At 42.3% G+C, this 15,053-nt stretch overlaps 1 long non-coding RNA gene across 1 annotated transcript in view; it reads left to right on the forward strand.

Moving 5' to 3' along the window:
* The first annotated feature begins 4,411 nt into the window (after window positions 1–4,411).
* Window positions 4,412–15,053, forward strand: part of LOC147995587 (uncharacterized) — a 153,429-nt gene continuing 142,787 nt past the window's right edge. Inside the window, exon 1 of the long non-coding RNA XR_015684956.1 lies at window positions 4,412–4,860. This is a non-coding gene — a long non-coding RNA (uncharacterized LOC147995587). The remainder of the gene's footprint in view (window positions 4,861–15,053) is intronic.

Below are 15,053 nucleotides of genomic sequence, written 5' to 3' on the forward strand. Positions count from 1 at the left end.
GCTCCCCGCACAGAGTCTACTTAGTAGGATGAGTTGCATCCTGCCCAGGCTCAGTTCTTACTTTTTTAACCTTTGCATTGTACAAGTCTTAAGAAACTCCAGCCTCTGTGCAACAGGAAGATCAACTACAGTGGTGACACTGGTGGCAACCAGCATTCAGTGTTGGCTCTCTGTGACAATGCCACTGGCACTTTCCAGGGACAATTGCATGATGTTCATGGATCACTCTATAGGACTGCCATGCTGCAATGGGACAACACACATGGCTAACCTTGAACGGGTTCTTATGCCACCCTGGTGAGCCTGAGATACCCATTATTCCTCAAGATTTGTTTTTCTTTTTGTCTACTTAATAAAACAGTAAAAACTCCCTTAGTCCCCAACAAAGAACAGTGATATCAACTCAATGGCAAACTGATCAACTTATTAGGAATGTTTAGCTTTGTGGGCTATGCACATGGATGTATGTGTCTGTGTGTCTATGCATGTGCATGTGGAGGCCAGAGGACAGCTTCAGGTTTTGCTCTTTGCATGGCATCTACCTTTTTCTGGTGGTGGTGGGGTGTCTCTTGCTGGCCTGCGATTTGCCAAGTAGGCTTAACTTGCTGGTCAGAGATCTGCAAGTCTCTAGCTCCCAAGCTCTTGGGTTAAAAGTACACAACACTTACACCTGCTAATTTTGCTGCGAGTTCTAGAGACTCAACTGAGGTCTTCATGCTTTCAGAGAAAACACATTTGCGATGGATCCATCTCCCCAGTATCTTTTCTTAAAAATATTAGCATGCATTTTTGTGTATGATACTGTCTCATTGTGGTACTAAAAATATTTCCAAGTGTCTATGTTTGCTGAAGCATATTACTGCTCACTGGATAGCTTAGACAACATCACTCTGTTCTCATACAGTTCTGGAGGTCAGAAGTCCAGGATCACTTTGAGAGAGCCAATGGCACTCAGTAGGAAGGCTGTTTGTTTCTTACTGGGCATAAGGAGGTCTCAGTGTTTCACTTTGTCCAGCTCCTGGAAGTTGCCTGCACTCCCAGCCATGATTCTTAGCCTGAGTCACTCCAGTTCTGCTTTTCTCATCATGCTGCCTTCTCCTTCTCTGTAGTCCTTCCCTCTCCCTTCCCATACCAGAGCTTTGAGATCAATAGTGAGGTCCGTTTGAATAATCCAAGAGAGTCTTCCTATCTCCAGATCCTTAATTTAATCTCATCTTCCGTGTCGTTTTAGCTACTTCGGGTGGCATTCATAAGTTCCTGAGGTTAGGACCTCAGGACTTGGGGACTGTTACACAGCTACCTTCCTCAGATGTGTGCTATAGGAACACAATCTAAAACTAGATATGCTATTACAGAGTTAATGGCACATACACATTTAAATAACAGTCATACAAATACACACACAACACACATAATGGTATATATGTTTCCTTTAAATCACTCATACAAGTACTGGAAGGAAAAATGTGGTGGCTTGAGTCTATGTATCTGTGTGCAAAGTCAGGGAAGTCCCTAGAAACTCAGTAGTAGCACAGCCTCTGTGCAGGCCTCGAGTGCACTGTGCACGGTGAGTGAGAGGTGCTCATCAGTTCAACCTCCACCACTATCCTAAGATGAAGGTCCTCTTACTATCTTAAAATGAGAGAGTCGAAGTTCAGATATTGTAAACAAGATGCTCGATGGCTGTGCCTACTAACTGGGGCAGGAATAGACTTTGAATGGAGTCCTTAAACTAGTGGGTTGGGGTCGTTTTGCAAGCCTTTCATTGTGGTCCTAATTGTGCTCTGACTTTCTTTGGAAATTGTGTTCTTACTTCCTTGTGGTACCCAAATACAAAGTCTCTTCCTAGATAGGAGTGGCCATGTATCCTGACTGTGAGTTCACTGTCCTTAAATGAGCAAACTCAGCCAAGCCAAGAAAAGCACTAAAAGGAGAGGATGGACAGATGGACAGACCTCAAGAAGAGGACCCCAGACCCCTCACATTGTATCCTGTCACTTTAATTCCATGAGCTCTCTTGGCTTCTGTCCTTACCAAATACACTCTTAAGAAATTATTTTCATAACCTTGATAACATGAACTACTTGTCCTCCCAATAAATTCCTGCTCTGATAAAGATTCTGCCTATTGCTAACAATCAAAATGCTCTAAGAACAAGCAGGGATTAACCAGGCCAGGATGTGAGGAGCTGAGGAAGCCCAAGACAAAGGGCAAAGCCTGTGCCTTGGGCAGTTCATATATTTGAGGAGATAGCATGGAGCCTTACTGACAAAAGAAACAGCCCTCCCTCACCTCAAAGGAGATAAGAGACCATTCATTCTGGAATCAAGTATGACTGACCACCCTGAGAACAGATCTGAGTTACCCCAAATTCTGTATTCCCAAGTGCTAACTGCTTCATAAAGGGTTTTTCCTCCCTTTGTTTTTTTGTTTTGTTTTGTTTTTGTTTTTGTTTTGTTTTGAGGCATGGTTTCCCCTTGTAGCGCTGGCAGTCCTGGAACTCACTCTGTGCACCAGACTGGCCTAGATTTCATAGAGATCCTGTCTCTGTCTTTTGAGTGCTAGGATTAAAGGCATACATCACCACTACTTGGCTTTCAAGACCCCTTTTGAATACGTTTTTGCAAACACACGGTGGGCAGGCTGCAGCAAAGTAGAGCATCTCAGTTGCCGTTCTCAGACCTTCTCCGTACATTCCAAAAGGACTGACCCAGTGTTACAAGAATGTTAGGTCAGACACAGAGGTGTGCAACAAGGGCTACCAAGAAAATTAAAGATAGCCTAAGACAAAATGGCTCTGGACTAGGAACATTCCAACTTCTCCACTTCGATAAGTTCCGATCAGTCCATCAGTCCTATAGAGGGTTTAGTGTCTTCTGAGGCTTGTTTCTAGGAACTTTTGCTCACAGCAGCATGACTGGAGTCACTGAGATGGGGAGAATGAAGTTGAGAAGATTGGCATGCACGTACATGTTGTCTGAGTACTGTGGACTTTAACTTAGAGCAATATCCTGTTTCCGTTATGTTTTTAAGTGAGGCATTTGTTACTGACATATCTTAAAGCTGGGCTCAGTGGGGGTACAGTAGCAAGCAGCTTTATTCTTTCTTAACACTTCTTCCTACAGAATAATTTCCTCCTACATTCTAGATAAGATCTTAGCTGGGCCACATTCCTTTTTTGTTCCTTCTTATAGAGGCAAACCAATGGCTCCTTTTTTTTTTTTAAAGGTTATGAACTATCTAGTTCAGTCAAACACAAAAAGTGTATATATTTCAGTCCAATTAAAATATTCTATCTTGGGCCTGAGGAAGTGGCTCAGTGGTAAGCCACTTGTCTAGCATGCTGGAGGCTTTGTCATCAATCTCTACCACCCCAAATAGCTCTCCTTCCTCAAAGACTCAGGTCTTTGCCTTTGGGGAGGGGAGGGAGCTGTCTATTCGTTTCTGCACAGTGACTTTTTTCTCTTGTTCACTAAGGGTGCTGTGCAGCATGGGAGAGTCAGGACTGTCTCTCTCAGAAGACTGCGTTCAGTTCCTTTATTGCCATCAGGTCAGCTCTGCCTGGACACTGATGATGCTCCTGTCTATAACTAGTTCCTGTTTAGCTTCTTTCTGTTGGGCTCACCTTTCACCCAGTGGGTCATCTTTGGATGAAATTTTCTTCAAGGAAACTTGGGGTTGTTGGAGGCAGCTTGTAAGAGAAGGAGGCAGACTTGGAAGTCTCACCAAGCTTCAATACAGCACTTGTTTCCAACTCGATAAAGCAAGGTGCTGAGTCTTCAGAATCCAAAACAAAACTTGCATGTCATGGCTTCCAGGCTGAATCAGCCAGTAGAGGACTGACTAGGAAAGCATTGGTGGACTCTCAGGCATGTCCGTGTACAAGGGTGCTTTACAGAAAATGTTTGTGAGCTTGGTCACTGGGCCATAGAATTTAGGAGATTACAAAATGGGGACTGAAAACAAAATCTGAAGAGAAAGCTGAAACAATAAGAGAAGTGCTGTTTTAATATTCTCTTGAAAAATGATGTGATCAGATGTTCTTATTTGCACAATCTTAATGAATACAGACTCCAATCAAATTACTTCCTCAGCCTCCATATAAAATAGTAATCTGTCATTTTTATACTTAAAGGGTCAGACTGTTCTGCAAATCTAACCTGGTTTGAGTTCCTTTGCTTTGGACAATATTGTTAGTGACATAATTCCTTTCTCAACAGTCTACAGGAAACGCTCTTTTATCTTCTTTTTTTAAATGAAAACTCAACCAGCTGTCAAGTGCTTGAATGTGGACCAAACATTTAAATATTCAGTGAAAATTTGGATGTCTTGTATAACGCACTCAGCAAAGTGGAAAGTCCCATGACCACTTTCAAAATAACCCAAGCACGCAGCAATCAGGGATATATTCTTCTTCTCTCCATTTGTCCCCAGCGCCACAGGACATAATGTGAGCCCTCTTGCACATTGGGAGGGAAATGGACAGCACTTAGACCGATTCTTACTTTGATATGTGACTGTCAGGCTTGCAGATTGTGTGTCTGTGCAAGAAAATTGCCTCCCAGTGCACCCGAAGATGGAATTTTAAAGAAATGTTTCTTCCGCCTTCCTTTTCTCTTTCCATTTACTTGGCACTATGTGACTGTGCTGCTAAGCACCTGTGGGGAAGAAGGAATTGTTTACGGTGGCCCCAGTGGAACGAGCCTGACCAAGAATAAGTAGGCCACGCAGCAAAGAGGTGTTTCCAGCCTTTATTTAGCATGTGTTCATTAAGTATCTACTGGGCATAAAGAACATTAGAGAGCTGCCTGCCTGCTCAACGCTCCTAATCTGACTGTGGTATGAGGACACTCGGGCACAGTGAGTTAAAGTTAACGTCTGTGGTGCTGGAAGGAATGTCAGTCTGTACTGTGAGTTTGTAACACGCAAAGCTACAAACAAGAAAGGGTCAGAGGCTGAAGAGAGACAGACTGGGGCTGAATGCAATGGGTGTGTGTGAGTGTGTGTGTGTGTGAGTGTGTGTGTGAGTGTGTGTGTGTGAGTGTGTGTGTGAGTGTGTGTGTATGTGAGTGTGTGTGAGTGTGTGTGTGAGTGTGTGTGTGAGTGTGTGTATGTGAGTGTGTGTGAGTGTGTGTGTGAGTGTGTGTGTGAGTGTGTGTGTGTGTGTGTGTGTGTGTGTGTGTATGTTGTAGTTATTTGAGAAAAAGAGGGGAGGTTATGCATGGGTGCCTGGGCCATGGCACACTAGTGGAGGTCAAAGGATGTCTTTGTGGACTAAGTCTTCTCTTCCCATTTTCCCAAGGATTTCAGGAATTGATTTCAAGCTACCCGTTTCCAGGGCAAATACTTTTACTTGCTGAACTATCTTACTCACCCTAAGCGTAAATTTCTTTTTCTGACGACAGATATGTTTGGGCCTCATTTCAAGGGGTGGAAGTTTTGTTCAAGCCAATGTAGGTGAGCACTTGTCAGATATGCTTGTAGAGGATGCTATTGTAGTGACTAAGTACCCTCAGACAACCTTTAAAATACAGCAGTCTGGCTTATTTGCATGGATGCATTTAAAGAGCCTGAGTGGATGTCTAAAGTTGCTGGTAAGTACCTAGAGAGATGGCTCAGAGGTCGAGAGCATTTGCTGTTCTTCCAGAGGACACAAATTCAATTCCCAGTACCTATGTCAGGCAGCTCACGGCCACCTATAACTCCAACTCCAGGGGGTCCCAATGACTCTAACATCTGTGGACACCTGCACACATGTGGTATACATACATATACTCATACACACACACACACACACACACACACACTCTAAATAAGACAAATCTTTTTTTAAGTGCTGGTGTTACCAAAATCATATATGTGTTTATTTTTCCAAATGCATATATGCTATACTATTTAATTTATATATTTAATACTATAAAATAGAGAAATTATGACTATACTTTCTCTCTCAAAATAGCTCATATATCGTATTACTGTTCTTATGATGACAATGGGAGATGATGGATGTCTGTGTGGTTGGGTGAAGTAATACTGTGAATGATAAACTTTGTGACAGAGTAGGTTACCTGGACACAAGACCTGTGATCCCGCAACAGGAGGTCTGGCAACTGAGAGGTTCATGTAGTAACTAAAGGGCAGGTATTGCCTAAGAGTGGATATGCTGGATCAAGGGATGGCTCCCATCTGGGAAGGGCAAAGCAGGGCAGAGCAATAGTTTATCACATCATTTCGAACAGATGTGCACTTAAAAAACTATGAATGGCTTGTTTTCAGATTTTTTGTTTGATAGTTTTACATGGATTGACTGTGGATAACTGAAACCACAGCAAGTAAAATCAAAGGATGAGAAGATGACTCGGAAGGGCGAAGTTCTTTCTGAACACATGTGAGGACCTGGATTCAGATCTCCAATAATGTAGAAAGCCAAGCCTGGCAGCACACATTGGTAACCTAGAGCTGGAAAAAATAAACTCCGAAGCTTGCTAGCTCATTTGTGAGCTCAGACACAGTGAGAAACTGTATCTTTAACAAGGTAGACAATGATAGAAGGGCGGTGCTTGACATTGGCATGAGTTCTGACCACCACACACCCAGGCCTAGGTGCATACACTTGCACTGCCATTCTCCACAATAATACGAAAGAAAGTAAAATCACGGGGCTAGAGGGATGACTCAGCAGTGAAGAACATGTGTTGCTCTTGCAGAGGACCAGATTTCTCTTCTCCAGTACCCAAACACCTAAACACAGACATACATACATGTACATACTTAAAAAGAAAGCTTAAAAAAGTAAGTGAAATCATGGTCTAGGATGAATCGCTGTATGCAGGTGATTTCGGTGCTGCCTCTGAATTCTGACGTTTGAGGACAGTGAGCATGGTTTATAAATGGCCAGACAACAGCTCAGTGAGGTTGGAGGATGCAAGGTAAAGCAGGCAGTAGGAAGGAAATAGTTCTAGGTAGTGGGCATCTGAGAGCTTACTGAAAAGTCTGGGGCCTTCCCTTGTTCTCATATTGCAAGAGAAACCCACCTCGTATTTACCTACATTGGAATTAGTCATGGTTTCCCAGAGCAGCAGGAAGAAAGAGAGGAGAAATGATGGAGTCAAGGAAAGAGGGAGGGGAGAGAGAGAGAGAGAGAGAGAGAGAGAGAGAGAGAGAGAGAGAGAGAGAGAGAGAGAGAGAGAGAGAGAGAGAGAGATCATTTTAGGTGTTGACTTCCATCCCATTATCTGCAGGATGGAGACAAAGTGCCATCCACCTTGAGTTTTGAGACACAGTTGGTCTGTTCCTTGCCTGAACTTACTTAGTAGGTAGGCTAGCTGACTTGCGTGCACCAGGGAATTTTATTCCGACACGAAGTGAAATCTGCCTCTGCCTCCTAGCATGGAATTATAAATGTGTGTCACCAACCACTGTCTTGTTTTTGTTTTTTAATTTGAGATCTGGGAATCAAACTCAGGCCGTCATGGGTATTGCTCAAGCACTCTACAGACTGACCCATCCTCTTAGGCCCTCGGCATGCTATTTTCATACATGTATGTCAATATCGTTTGTTCTTCTTTTGGGTGTTATAAGTTTTCATTTATTTTTTTATTTATTCACCTTACCTCCCAATATCCAACCCTTATCTTCCCAGTCTTCCCCTCCCACAGCTCCTCCCTCCATTCCCCCTGGGTATCATCCCACCCTGGCACATCAACATTCTGTAAGACTAGACACATCCTCTCCCACTGAGGCCAGACAAGGTGGCCAGTTAGGGGAATGGGATCACAGACAAGCAACAGATTCCGGGACAGCCCCCACTCCAGTCGTTGAGGGACCCTCATGAAGACCAAGCTGCACATTTGCTACACATGTACAGGGGAGGGGTTAGGTCCAGCTCTTTGGTTGGTGGTTTAGTCTCTGGGAACTCCCAAGGGGCCAGGTTAGTTGACTCTGTTGGTCTTCTGCTGGAGTCCCTATCCTCTTCTGGTCCCTCAATCTTTCTGGTAACTTTCCACAAAATTTCCTGAGCTCCATCTAATGCTTGGACTCTGAAACATCATGGAGATGCCTCTCCCTGTACTGCCCACCAAGGATTTCCATTCTCTCTCACCTGCTCTCCTCACACCTGATTTCCCCTTTTCATTCCCTCTCCTACCCAGTTCCCTCCTTCCACCCACATCTGATATCTGTTTTATTAAATCTTCCCAGAAAGGTTCAAGCATCTTCCATTAGGCCCTCCTTGTTATTTGGCTTCTTTGGTCTGTGGATTGTAGCATGGGTATCCTGTACTTTATAGATAATATTATAAGCGAGTACATACCATACATATCCTTTTGTGTCTGGGTTTACCTCGCTCAGGATGATATTTTCTAGTTCTATCCATTTGCCTGCAAAATTCAAGATGTCTTTATTTTTAATAGTTAAATAGTATTCCATTGTGAAGATGTACCACATTTTCTTTATCTATTCTTCAGTTGAGGAACATTTAGGTCGTTTCCAGCTTCTGGCTATTACAAATAAAACTGCTATAGTGTCTTTGTGGGGTGATGGAGCATCTTTTTGGTATATGCCCATGAGTGGTATATAGGTCTTGAGGTAGAATTATTTCCAGTTTTCTGAGGAACCTCCAGATTGATTTCCAGAGTGGTTGTACCAGTTTGCACTCCCATCAGCAGTGGAGGAGTGTTCCCCTTGTTCTACATCCTGGCTAGCATGTGTTGTCCCTTGAGTGTTTGATCTTAGCTATTCTGGTTCTGAGGTGGAATCTCAGAGTTGTTTTGACTTACTTATTTGCATTTCACTGATGACCAACCATGTTGAACATTTCTTTAAGTGTTTCTTGACTATTCAAGAGATTCCTCTGTTGAGAATTCTGTTAAGCTCTGTACTCAATTTTTAAATTGGGTTATTCGGTTGTTGGTTTCTAACTTCTTGAGTTCTTTATATATTTTGGATATCTGTCAGATGTACATGAAGATCTTTCTACAATCTGTAGACTATCTTTTATTTTTATTTGTTCCCTTTCTCCATTGTCCTCCTCTGCTCTTTCTTGCTAGTCCCTTCTGCCACCTCTCAAATAGTTTCCTTTCTGCTTTTCATGTCCCTCTTACCCTATGGCCCTCTCCTCAGCATGCTTCCCCCTTAAGATCTCATCTTCCCTATGAGTAGTCCCCCTTGTAGTACCTCGCACATCACTTGCACACACACACACACACACACACACACACACACACACACACACACATTTAGATCCCACTCAGGAAGAAAACACATGCAATTTATCTTTTCGAGTCTTGCTTATTTTGTTTAACAAAATGATTTTCAGTTCCATCCATTTTCCTATAAATGCAATTTCATTTCACTTCACAGGTGAATAAAATTCTATTTTGTAAATGCACCCACATTTTTTAAAAAATCCATTTGTCGGTTCCTGTACGTCCAGGATGATTCCATTGCAAAGCTATTGTGAATAGAGTAGCAACAAATGGATGTGCAAGTGTCTGTGGCATGTTGACTTAGAGTTCAGGCATGCATGTGTGAACGACACAGCTAGATCATGTGGTAGTTCTATTTTCAGTTCTTTGGAGAAACCTCCATCCTAATTTCTACAGTGCTCAAGAATTTCATATCCCCCCAGCAGTGAAGAAGGATGTTCTTTTCCAGCATCTTCACTAGCACTTGGTGTCATTCACTTTCTTTATGATAACTATTCCGACTGGGATGAGATGAAACCTGTAGATTGTATTAATTTATATTTCTCTGATGACTAAGATTGTTGAATGCTCTTTGAAGTATGCATTTGCCTTTTATTATTATTTTTGAGAATTGCCTCGTGTGCTCATTAGCTCAGTTGTTGGTTGGGGAATTTGAAGTTTTGAGTTGTTAATTTATATCCTTCTTTGTATATTCTCGATACCAGTCCAGTCTGCTGTATCTAGTTAGCCAAGATTTTTCTCCCATTCTGTAGGTTGTTACAACTGTTTATTGTTTTGTGTGGAAGAGTTTTCAATTTAATGGGGCCCCATTTGCCAGACTTTGGCATTATTTCTTGTGCTTAATTAAAGTCACTTCCAAAAAGTCTTCCTGTATGCTTTTATCTTGAAGTATTTGCCCCTAGCAGCTTCAGGGTTGAATCTTACATTAGGCCTTTGATCAATTTAGAATTGACTTTTGTAAGCTGTGGTTCTACTTTCCGTGTTCTGTATGCAGTTATCTAGGTCTGCCAGTAGCATTTGTTGAATAAGCTCTCTCTCCTCCCAATGTGTTTTTGACAGCTTGGTCAATCACTGTAGGTGTATATGATATGTGCTCTGTGTTGTACTCCATTGCTTTCCTCATTGTTTTTGTTGCACTACCATACTATTGTTGTTAGTATGGCTTTGTATAATTTGAGACCAGGCATCCTAACACTTCTATCACTGCTTTTCTGGAGAGGGGGTTTCTAGACAGGATTTCATTGTGTAACTTGCTTTGTTGGCCAGGTTGGTTTCTAACAGAGAACCACCTGCCTCTGCCTCCTAAGAGCTGGGATTAAAAGTGTGTGTACTGGCTGGCTTTGTGTGTCAACTTGACACAAGCTACAGTTATCACAGAGAAAGGAGCCTCCCTTGAGAAAATGCCTCTATGAGATCCAGCTGTGAGGCATTTTCTCAATTAGTGATCAAGGGTGGGAGGGTCCATTGTGGGTGGTGCCACCCCTGAGCTGGTAGTCTTGGGTTCTATAAGAAAGCAAGCTGAGCAAGCCAAGGGAGGCAAGCCAGTAAGTAACATCCCTCCATGGTCTCTGCATCAGCTCCTGCTTCCTGATCTGCTTGAGTTCCAGTCCTAACTTCCTTAGGTGATGAACAGCTATGTGGAAGTGTAAGCTGAATAAACCCTTTCCTCCCCAACTTGCTTCTTGGTCACAATGTTTTGGGCAGGAAAAGAAAGCCTGACTAAGACAGCATGCCTGCCTAGGATTGCTCTATTAAAAAATTAATAATTACACTTTGTTCATTTGGTGTGTGTGTGTGTGTGTGTGTGTGTGTGTGTGTGTGTGTGTGTACATATGGCACAATGCACACATGGAAGTCAGAGGACAACTTGAGGGAGGTGATTATCTTCTCAGGGTTTCAGGGATCATACATTTTCAGTCTTGGCAGAAGCATGCTTACCCACGAAGCCATCTTGTCTACCTCAGCATTGCTTTTTCTGCTCAGAACTGACCTTGCCTATTTAAGGTCTTCTGTGCCTTCAGAGTAATTTCAGGATTGTTTGTTCTAGTTCTGTGGAAACTACCCTTTGAATTTTGATGGAAATTGCATCCTTTATGGTAGATAGGCATTTTGCAATACTAATCCTGTCGACTCAGGAACACAGGAGGTCTTTCTATTTTCTATTGTCTTCCTCAATTTCTGTCTTCTGTTTCTTAAAGTTTTCATAATAGAGGTTGCTAACCTCCTTATGTTTATTCCTAGATGTTTTATTATTATTTTTTTTTAGCTATTTTGATTGGGACTGGGTTTCCTCACTCCCAATTTCCTTTCTCTGCACATCCATTATTAGTATATAGAAAGGATGTCTTTTTGTTATTTATTTATTTATTTGCATGTTGATTTCCCACCCTAGTATTTCTATTAAAGAAGGTGCTTTTGTATTTAAAACATTTTCTGGAGGAGGTTTTAGGATCTTTTAAACAAAGGATTACATTATTTGCTCTTAGGGGTATTTTTCCTAGTTATATCCCTTTTATGTTTTTCCTTGTCTATTGCTTTAGCAAATACTGCTTTTTAATTAATTAAATTATTAATCATTAATTTTACTTTCCATCCCACTCACTGCCTCCCTCACCCCTGACCATAATTCTACCCTAAACCTCCTTCCTTTTTCATCTGAGAGGGTAGAGGACCTCCTGGGTATCTCCCTACCTTGGCACACCAAGATTCTGAGGAGCTAGATGTATCATCTCCCACTGTGGCCAGACAAGGCAGCCCAGCTAGAAGTACATATCCCACAGACAGGCAACAGCTTTTGGGATAGCTTCTGCTCCAGTTGTTCAGAACCCACATGAAGACTAAGTTGCACGTCTGTTACATATGTGTGGGGAGGCCCGGGTCCAGCTCATGTATGCTGCTTGGTTGGTAGTTCAATCTCTGAGAGCCCAGAAGGCTTAGATGACTCTATTGATCTTCCTGTAGAGTTCTAATCTCCTTCGGGGCCCACAATCCTTTCCCTAACTTTTCCATAAGAGTCCCCGAGCTCCATCCACTGTTTGGCTGTGAGTATCTGCTTCTGTCTGTCAGTTGCTGGGTGTTGCCTCTCAAAAGACAGCCTTGCTAGACTGACAGACTTGCTAGTCACGGTCATCATGGCTAAGATCAAAAACTCAAGTGATAGCACATGCTGGTGAGGATGTGAAGCAAGGAGAACACTCCTCCATTGCTGGTGGGAGTGCAAACTTGTACAACTACTCTGGAAATCAATTTGGCAGTTTCTCAGAAAACTGGATAGTTCTACCTCAAGACCCAGCTCTACCACTCCTGGGCATATACCCAAAAGATGCTCCACCATCCTACAAGGACACTTGCTCAAATATGTTCATAGTAACTTTATTCATAATATCCAGAAACTGGAAAGAAACCATATGTCCTTCAACTGAAGAATAGATAAAGAAAATGTGGTACATCTATATAATGGTATTCTAGTCAGTTATTAAAAACAAAGATGCCATGAATTTTGCAGTCAAATAAAAGGAACTTGGGAATGGTATCCTGAGTGAGGTAACCCAGTCCCAAAGGACATGCATGGAATGTACTTACTTATAAGTAGATATTAGCCATAAAATACAGGATACCCATGCTATAGTCCACAGACCCAAAGAAACTAAACAAGAAGGAAGGTTCAAGAGAGGATGCTTTAATCTCACTCAGTAGGGGGAATAAAATAGTCCCAGGCTGCAGATGGAGGGAGGGAACTCAGTAGTAGAGGGGACGGGGAAGGGAATGGAGGGGCATCAGGATCAGATGTGGGGAGGGACAGGAGAGATGGCCAGATGACCAGGAGAATGAATAGATACCTGGAACTAAGGGGAATGGTGCAGTATGAAGCATCTCCAGTACCAGAATGAGACAGAAATCTGGGAATCCATGAGGGTGACCTTAGTTCTGATTCACAGCATTGGGGATATGGAACCAGAAGAGGCCACCTTCTGTAACCAGGCCGGAACCCCAGTGGAGTGATATGGACACCAACCCACCCACAAAACTTTTGATGCAAAATTTATCTTGTCTACAAGAAATGCAAGCACGGGAGATAGAGCAGAGACAGAGGGAATGGCCAACCAATAACCAGCCCAACTTAAGACCCATCCCATGGGCCAGTACCAATCCCTGCTACTATTAATGATACTTTGTTATGCTTATTTCAGTCTTGATATTAGAGATAATGCATTCAACTTCCCCCATATAGTATGGTGTTAGCTGCAGGTTTGTTGCATGTAGCCTTTATTACGGTGGGAGACATTTCTTTGATTTCTAGTTTGTTTGGGGCAGTCTTCATGAAGGAATTCGAACTTTGCCAATGGCCTTTTCTTTATCAATTGTTTTAATAATGACTTTTCTGCCCTTAAGTCTATTTATAAGCTGCATTGCATCTATTGACTTGTACATGTTGTGTTATTCTTGCATCCCTGGGATAAAACCAACTTGGTTATGGTTCCTGGGTTCAGCTATTTCAGGTATTTTATCTAGAAATAAATTTTGTGCCTGTGCTCATCAGAGAAACAGGTTAATCATTCTTTTCATTTGTTTGTTTGCTTGTATCCTTCTCTGGTTTTGGAATCAGGTACTGCTGGCTTCATAAATGAGTACACAACATGTAATTAGATCTAATTAGATCTTTTCATCATTTGAACCCCGTATCATTAGAAAAATATGTAGAGTAGTCTGCATTCCTATTTCAAGTTTATTGCTTAAATTGGATCTCATGCTAGATCTGTATGTAAGTCACCTCCTTCACATCTGCAAACATTTCTGTTGGAGCATAGTGTTAGGACCTGTGTTTGGAAAAGGTTGAGTCTACGGGGAAGGTAGATAGTCATCTTACATCAGCTCAATATAGAGACATATAGACAGTCACATCCCTCAAATAAGAATGTGTGAAAGATGCTATGGAGGTTTGAATGAGAATTTCCCCATAGACATTTGAACATTTGGTCTCTGGGTTGGGGTGCTGCTTGGGAAAGTTTAGGAAGTATGCCCAAGGTTCAAGAAGTTTGTCACTGGGAATAGGCTTTGAGAGTTAATAGTCTCACTTTGCTTCCACTCCCTGCCTCATTTTCAGTTGAGGATGTGCTTCTTGCTTTAACCACCATGACTGGTGGCGGCCATGCCTTCCTGGTATGATGGACTCTTATCTGTCTAGAATGGTAAGCAAAAAGAAACTTTATCTTTCTTAAGTTGCTTTTAGTCATGGAGTTTTATCACAGCAGTAGAAAAGTACAAGCATCTAACACAAAAGACTGCCTGTTAGTTTCTATTTTCTTTGCTATACAATTCAGATCTTATCTGTGGAGAACGGGGAGAGCAACAGTATCCTCCAAACACACTGGAGAGGTGTTTTATTGGCTGACAAAGCCACAGGGAGAGGAAACACACCATTTCCACTAGAAAATTTGATTTTGCTCTTTTTAGACCATTGCCATTTCTGGATTTGACATCCCCAAAGTTATCCTTTGATGACAAACCCTGGCCTAGACTCTGCCTTAGAGTGCAGGAAGCCATTTATTTAATAAATAGGTCAAAGTGTTTCACAGTGGACTGTGGCATGCTTGAGACTAGAGTGTGTTAGACTTGGAAAATCAGGTCTTTGACACTTTCCGGAATTCCTTTCCTTTCCTTACAGACCTCTTCCCATTCCAGAGGCTCCCTACTGTAGGAAGCATGCTCTACTTTATTAGGTGAGTTACCTGCTGGAATTGAACATGTAGAGCCTGGACCCTTCCCTCATTTTCAAAATGGGAGGAAGCAAATGTTGTGGTCTCTGTAAATGTCTGGTGATCACCAGAACCCTTACAGATGTCAGAA

Source organism: Rattus norvegicus, chromosome 3, assembly GCF_021556685.1.
Source record: "Rattus norvegicus strain SHRSP/BbbUtx chromosome 3, alternate assembly SHRSP_T2T, whole genome shotgun sequence".
NCBI classification, from domain to species: Eukaryota; Metazoa; Chordata; class Mammalia; order Rodentia; family Muridae; genus Rattus; species Rattus norvegicus.